The sequence below is a fragment of the Silene latifolia genome, chromosome X, assembly GCF_048544455.1.
Source record: "Silene latifolia isolate original U9 population chromosome X, ASM4854445v1, whole genome shotgun sequence".
In the NCBI taxonomy this organism is placed as follows: Eukaryota; Viridiplantae; Streptophyta; class Magnoliopsida; order Caryophyllales; family Caryophyllaceae; genus Silene; species Silene latifolia.
The window spans coordinates 143,537,815-143,545,736 of NC_133537.1; the positions used below are offsets into that span (position 1 = coordinate 143,537,815).

The 7,922-nt window shown below is 41.3% G+C and overlaps 1 non-coding gene across 1 annotated transcript; it reads right to left on the bottom strand.

Annotated features, from left to right (window-relative positions):
• Window positions 1-2,928: 2,928 nt before the first annotated feature.
• Window positions 2,929-3,035, bottom strand: LOC141624038 (small nucleolar RNA R71). Its single transcript, XR_012533850.1, has one exon. It is a non-coding gene; the product is annotated as a small nucleolar RNA R71 (small nucleolar RNA).
• Between the last annotated feature and the right edge of the window lie 4,887 nt (window positions 3,036-7,922).

Genomic DNA, 7,922 nt, shown 5'->3' on the forward strand with positions numbered 1-7,922 from the left:
TGCCGGACTTACCCTTGACCGACGTTGATTGACCTATAGGCTGTGTAATTGTAGGGTGTTCGTTTGGTGGTTGTCGGGTTGCGGCGTGTGCGTATACACGGGTTTAACCCTTTGCCTCGCCTGTTCTAAGACCGAACATGGGTTAGGGTTGGTCCGTGGTGGTGTGTGAACCTCTGTCGGTAGTCGGGGGCTGTTAAAGGGAGTGGTTTGTGTGGTGGTCAAATGGTTGTCGAAAGGGATTTGGGTTGTTGCTGGTGTTGTGTTAAAACCATGACTATGTAGGAAATTCCACTACCATATGCTCGGTTTAGCCTTGACCAGGGGACGAGGACGCTGTCATTGGACCCGCCATGGGTCAGAGGAGACCACGGTGGTGGTCAGTGGTGGCGTATGGTAGTTGCTGCTGGGTTTTGTTGATTGGGTCGGGTTTAGGTTGTTGTCGTTATCGTTTGTTGAGGGGGTTGCTAGGGCGTGTGATGTGACCATAATTAGAGAATATTTAGTCCCCGAATTAGCCTTGTTTCCATGCTTTTTAGTGCATATTTGGGTCATTTATTTTCTTTAGTTCTTTGTTTTGCATTTTCTTTGAGGTTTTGTGTCCTTGGTAGGAAAGGAGTGCAAACCTTGCATTTTCATGGCAAAACGAGACTAAATTGATTGAATTCAATGACCAAGCATCAAGGAGAGACAAGATTAGAAGGCCTTTGTACATACTATAGTAGATGGGCAATGATAAGGAAAGATCCTTGCATCCCCGAGGAAATCCCCAAGGATTCTATGAAGAAAAGGGAAGAAAAGAAGAAGAAAAGTGACTGTCCAGCAATCCGTGCGGATTGTCCTGAAGACGCCCGTCTTCCACTTTCACAATCCGTGCGTCTTCACTCCAAGACGCCCGGGCAGCAACCCCAGAAGACGCCCGTCTTCTCCTCAAGACGCCCGGGCAGAGACTCTCGAATCCGGCCGTCCTGTGCCTAAGACGCACGGATTCCAAGGCAGCACAATTTCGTTTCTTCAAGCTTCAAGAAAGATGCCCATCCTTCCAAAAATACCGGCGTTTCCCTAAGTAGGGACTTAATCGTCATTTAAGCCCTTAGTTAACCCTAATTCCTACACCTAATCCCCACTATAAATACCCCATTAGTCAAATTAGAAGAGCATGTTCTTCTTAGCAATCTCTAGTGTAGTTAATATCAATCAAATCTCTCTTTAATTTTGTAATCAACAATTAATCAAGTTTTAATACAAGTTTTATTTCCTTAATCTCTCTTTTGTTCATCCTTTATTTTGGGTAATTGAAGATTATTTGGGTTATTATTGGGAGATTGACAACCTCTCAATCAAGCATCAAGTACTTCTTTTATTCTTTGCTTTATTATTGGAATCATTAGTAGGTATAATTCTCTTAATCCCTTTTTAATTATTGCTAATTACTTTCATTTATTCATCATGTTTCACTTTGTTGGTATGATTAACAACCTTGCTAGCATGTTCAACATGATAATGAGTGAGTAGTTCCATAGCTAGGGTTAATGGGTAATTAGGGGAACCAACATGGGGAATGATTCATGCTTAAATTAATATGCTTTCATGGTTTATTTGCTTCCTTGTTATGATCTCAACTCATGCACATGTTATGTTTGATGAAATGCGAGCCTATGAATCCTTGCATTTTTTACCCATCACCTATCTTTTCAATGAAACTTGTAAGACATAAACCAACTCGAGTCTCATTAGACCATGCATGTTGTTGAGTAGGGAAGACTAAGTCGACTTGTAGGTGTTGTACAATCTAATCGAGTCGGCTCCGAGACCCAAACTTTGCTAGGATTGGAAGATATAACCCAACTCAATCCATCACAACAATAATTGCTTGCTTATAATTTGAGAACATGTTTGTATGATCAATTCCCACGAATCCCCTATGACCCCATGATACCCTAGTGCTTTTTATCAATTGTTTACAAACCTTTTCAATTCATCTTGCTTGTTTACTTTCATTCCTATTTAGTTTAGTGACATTCTACATCAACCCAAATTGTGACACCCGTAAGACACCGCTAGTTGCAATAGAAATCTCATCTCAATTCCCGTCCCTTGGGATCTGACCTTTACTTGCCTCTTTACTAATTGTAGAGTTGTTTGTGAAGCTATAAATTGTGTTTTGGTCTAGGTGCTCCTAACGACAAGTTACCAAAAAGATTTATTCCGACCAAAAATGGCGCCGTTGCCGGGGACGGTGTTAACTTGGTTTAGATTTTCTTATATTGTTATTAGTTGTGTCTTTCTTTGCCTTGGGGAAGTAAAACTCCTCAAGGTTTGTTCTAATTGTTTTCGAGTTGTTTGATATTTTGCATGTCTAGAAGGTCACAAGGTGACTTGTTGCCTTTTGATCGTGAAATTAAAAGAACTTTGACAACCAATAGAAGACTTGCTAGGAGAAATTTGAGAGGTATTGGTGAGGCTGTAGATATTCAACCAACTATTGAGTTCATCAACCCTTTTGCAAGAGAAGGTGAGGAGAACCCAACACAAAATACAACACAAAATCAACCCACAATGCCTAAGTTTTCATCACATTCCGTACCCACCGAGGAGAACCTACCCAATGGTACTCCCACACCACAACATCTAATCGGAAATTTCATTGCCAAATCCGCATTTATCCAATTAGTCGAAAGAAGCCAATTTGGGGGGATGCCTAGTGAAGACCCTCACTCTCATATGAAGGCTTTTTGCGATTATTGTGATGCGATTTCTTAAACCGGTGTAACTCAAGACCAAATTCGATGGGTCTTATTTCCTTTTTCTCTAATTGGCACCGCGAAACAATGGTTGAAGAGCCTTGATAAGGCCACTCTTGGAATTGATTCTTGGAAAAAGTTGGCTCTAGCTTTCTACAAAAACTTCTACCCACCGGAAAAGACTAACATGCTAAGAGCTCAAATTACGGGTTTTAAGCAAAGGGATGAAGAATATTTGTATGAAGCTTGGGAGCGGTTCAAAGGAATTTGTCGCTCATGTCCTCACCATGGACTTAGCGAGTGGTTCTTGGTACAACAATTTTAGAACGGTCTATATGAAGATTCAAGGAACATTCTCAACATGGGATCAAATGGAATGTTCACCGAAGTTGATGACAATCAAACTTGGAACAAAATTGAAGAAATGGCGGTCCATAACTCACAATATAGTAGACCTCGCAAGTCTACTAGAGGAGGAAAGCATGAAGTGGACTCCGTTACTCAATTGGGTGGTCAACTTAGTGCTCACATTGATACCATAAATTTGAAGTTTGAAAAGGCTATGGCTAGACTTGAAGAAGCCTCAAAATCACCAAAGCATCATGTTAATGCCATGACGGCATCTTCATCAATCCCAAGTGGGATATGTGAGAATTGTGGAACTTTGGGACATGACCCAAGTGAATGTAGGGGAACAAATGAACAAGTGAATGCTTTCCAAGCATACGAGAGTGGTACCCCTTATTCCAACTATTACAATGAAAACACCAAATTCCATCCAAATCTCTCATACAAAAGCCAAAATGTTCAAAACCCTCAAACAACATACACCCCACCTCCCATGAGAAACCAAAATCAAAGACCCTTTTACAACCAAAACCAAGGTTACCAAAATCAATCTCCATACAATCAACAAAATGACCAAGGTTTTGATGTTCAAAAAGCGGTACTTCAAATGCAAAAGAATCAACAAGAGTTTTTCACTCAAATGCAAAAGAATAGTCAAGCAAAGGAAACCACCATCAACAACATCCTAGCTCACACCAAAATGTTGGAAACCCAATTGACTCAACTAAAATCTTCAAGCTCACAAAGACAAAAGGGGCAATTACCACCTCAAAGTAATCCCCCAAGACATGAAACGGTTAGTGCCATTCACTTGAGAAGTGGTACAAGGTATGAAGCACCGAAGAATCAAGTTGAGGATAAAGTTGTGGAAGCTAGTGACAAGGAAGAAATTGTGCAAAACTCCAAGGATGGAGAACCATCAAAAGAAGAAATCTCAAAGAAAAATGAAAACAAGGTCAAGGAGAAGGAGCCCATTGTGATTAGACTTCCTTTTCCAAGTCGTCAAGCCAAGCCCAAATTTGATGACCAACTCGGAAAATTTATGGAAATTGTGAAGAGTTTGGAAGTCTCATTCCTTTCACGGAATTAATCAATCACGTGCCGGCCTATGCGAAATACATGAACGACATCCTCACAAAGAAGAAGTCGATCCGGAAGCTTGAGACTATCGCCTTCACTAAGGTGAGTAGTGCAATACTTCAAGGGAGTTCACCTCCAAAACTCAAGGATCCGGGAAGCTTCTCGATACCGTGTAACATTGCCGACACCACGATCAACAAAGCCTTATGTGACCTAGCGGCTAGTGTGAGTGTTATGCCGTACTCGGTGAGTAAAAGGTTGGGGATGGGAGAGCTTAAATGCACCAATATCACACTCCAAATGGTCTATAGATCGACGAAGACACCATTAGGGATATGGGAAGATTTTCCCGTACGAATTGGGAAAATTTTCATCCCGGTGGACTTTGTCATTGTTGATATGGAAGAAGACTCCAACATTCTAATCATTCTAGTAATACCTTTCTTACACACCGCGGGTGCGGTGATTGACGTAAAACATGGAGAGCTCACTCTAGAAGTGGGAGATGAGAGTATGACTTTCAATCTTGACAAGACCATGAGAGCTCCCCGTTTGCATGAACCATGTTTTATGATTGATCATTATAGCCGGAAGGATGATAGGAAGAAGTCGGAACTCCAATGGAAGAAGAAAATTGAAGATGCTCCATTCAAAGAGCAAGTGAATTATAACAAAGAGAGCTTGAAAAGCTCACCAAAGTCAAGCAATGAAGAAGATGGCCCCATTGGCCAAGACGAAATAATGGGAGAGTTGTCACTATCAACTCAAGAGATCTTTAGTGATCAAGTAGATGAAGTTTGTGGTCTTTGGGACGATGAGTTTGAAGGGATTTTCAATCCCTATATTGGTAATGCTATCGATCAAGACCGACAACAAGGGCAAAGATCTATTGAAGATCTTTATCATGACAATGAACAAGCTTTTGATTACTTCTTCAAGGTGTTGAGCAACATCAACAACACCTTACACATGCCCCCATGACATCTCACTAAGGATGAGAGTTTGGTGGAGTCCTCCCTAAACCACCATTTGTAAATATTTCTAACTCCTAACTCGCATTTTAATTCTTATATTGCATTTTTGTCATTTTTGGATTTTTGTGCCTTGATTAAGGTAATTATCATTTTTGAGAGAAGTAAGGGAGGGACTAATGATTTCAATTGATGTGTAGTGCTTTAGCTTAGTGTGGGGATAGTAATTGCCTAGGTTATACATGCCTTAGTAGTGCCCCCACAATGAAGAACACGAGATTTTGAAGAATGAAAAATGACACGGGATATGCAAGTACACCGATGGAACTGAATCCGGGTAAAAGGGGATGAATTCGAGCGTTTTCAAGAGAACCCGCCCGTCTTCAGGCAACACGGGCGTCTTGGTCAGAATCCGCCCGTCCTTTATGAGCTGAATTTTTGAAATTTTGGGACTGTTAGCAAATCCGGGCGTCCTGCAAAAGAATCTGCCCGTCCTTAAAAAGACGCCCGTCCTGCAAGAGAAGACGCCCGTCTTTTTAGCTGAGAAAAAACAAAAAAAAATCCCTGGAAAGGAATCCGCCCGTCCCGCAGCTGAATAATCCGAGCGTCTTTGCTCAAAGACGCCCGTCTTTAGGCGAGGATTTCTCAACCCATAACAGACAGAATCCGGGCGTCCCGAAGGAAAGCTGCCCGTCTTCCCCCTGCATTTCAAAAATTTCGGGTCTTTTATAAACCCCCTCCCAAATTCATTTCTTCGTTCCTTCATTTAAAACACTACCCATAAACCCCAAAACTCAAAACCCACATCCTCTCCATCACAAAAACAAGATTTCCTCAACCACATTCATCAAAATCAAATCAAAACATCCTTCTAACAAAAATTAATCACTCCTCTTTCAACAAAAATCAAACCAAGCACAAAATCTTCAACCTTTGAGTCGATTTTTGAATTTATAAAGGCAAAGCCTTTCATCTTAAAATCGATTTGGGTACACTTGGAAATTGAAGATTTTCACTTATTTCTTGGTTCAAGCATCAATGGCAAGGACAAAAGGAGCAACAAAGGCACCAAAGGCAAAGGCACTCTCAACAAGACAAAAGAGTCTTCATGCAAAGAAAGCCTCATAGGCTATGGTGGTAGCTAGCTCAAACTTAGAAGTGCAACAAGAACAACCTCCCTTGGAAGCAACAACATCTACTACTCCGGAAATTGCTCAACTTTCGAACTATCCGGAGGTAATTTTCATTTCCAAATCCCATAGGGAAACTTTTGCCAAGTTTTCTAGAAAATCCTTTCTATCCATCAAGTTTATTCGCGAATATGCCTTAGATAAGTTGGGTGTCCTTGAGCAAACTAGAGCCTTCTTTAAAGCCATGGGGTTGGAAAAATTGTTTGCAACAAAAGAATTGACATACTCCTCCCTTACCTTAGAATTCTTGAGTTCTTTGAAAGTTACAAAGGTAGAGACCATGGAAAACATCGAGTTCCGCCTAGCTAATGTTAGTAGGCGCATCTCCTTTGACGAAATGAGTAAAGCTTTGGGTCTTGATGATTCACATAGTTATTTCAAGAATGTTGGCAAGTATGACCCCGCTCCTCTTTGGGAGGCGATTTCCGGAAGTAAATTTGAGAACTATCATGCTAGTCGCGCTCTATTAGTCCACCATCCGGGCATTAGAGTGTGGCACAAGGTCATAGGGAACACCAACATTGCAAGAAAAGACACCAACCACTTTACCAAGCTCGATTTTGTTCTTCTTGAGTCGGCCTTAAACATTGGAAGGGAATTCACCAAGCCTTTCAACTCTCTAAGGCTTTTGGTGGATAGATGGATAAATGTTGATTGTGGGAAGCAAGGCACCACCGTTATTGTGAATGGAGGTCTAGTCACTCTTTTGGCTAAATACTTTGATCCGAACTTCAACAAGGATAGCAAGTATGTGGCGAAAAAGGGTGGTCATCTCATTGATTTGGATACTATGATAAACAAATACAAGTGGGTCTCTCATAACCCTCTTGACACCAAGTATAGGTGGCTCACTAGTGAGGCTAGATCTTTTACTTTGCCTTCGAAGATTTGTCGTTTAAGTGTCCACCGGACCAACTATCTCCTTCCCCTCTCAAAAGAGGCCGAATACTTTATCCGACAACAAAGGGATGAAATTGAAATGCCCTCCTCTTCCATTGTCACACCACCCTACCCTTTCAAGTACCAAGAGTTCAAACCCGAAGGTGTTGAAGCAAGCAAAGATTATATGACTCTTCTTATGCAAGAGATGCACAAGCAAGCTTTTAAGGATCGGGAAGATGCTTACTTAGCCCAATTTCCACCCCTCCTTCATTTAGCTAAGCAAGGACTCCTTGATCCTTCATGTCCTTTGCCTAGTTGGGCGGATAGGGAAGTCTTCTTTCCGAGTGCATTTAGGGATGAGAGTCCGGGTGACGATGAGGTTGTCAGTGATGCGGTTGTTGATAGCATTGATGAAGAGGCTAGTGAAGAAGAAGGAGAGGATGATGAACAAAGTGAACAAGAAAGTGAAGAGGGAAGTGGTGATGAGTCCACTGCTATTGAGGAAGATGATGATAGTGATGATATGATGGAAGATTAGCAAGCTTTGGAGGCTCCTACCCTCTTGAGGTTTGTCTACTTCTTTGTTTTATTTATTTATCTTGATCATGATTGAAGTAGTCCTAGCAACATAGAGGACTAACACCTCGGCCCCATTAAGGTGTTCTTATTTCATTGTTCCCACTTTTGAAAATCCAAAATGACAAATTTAG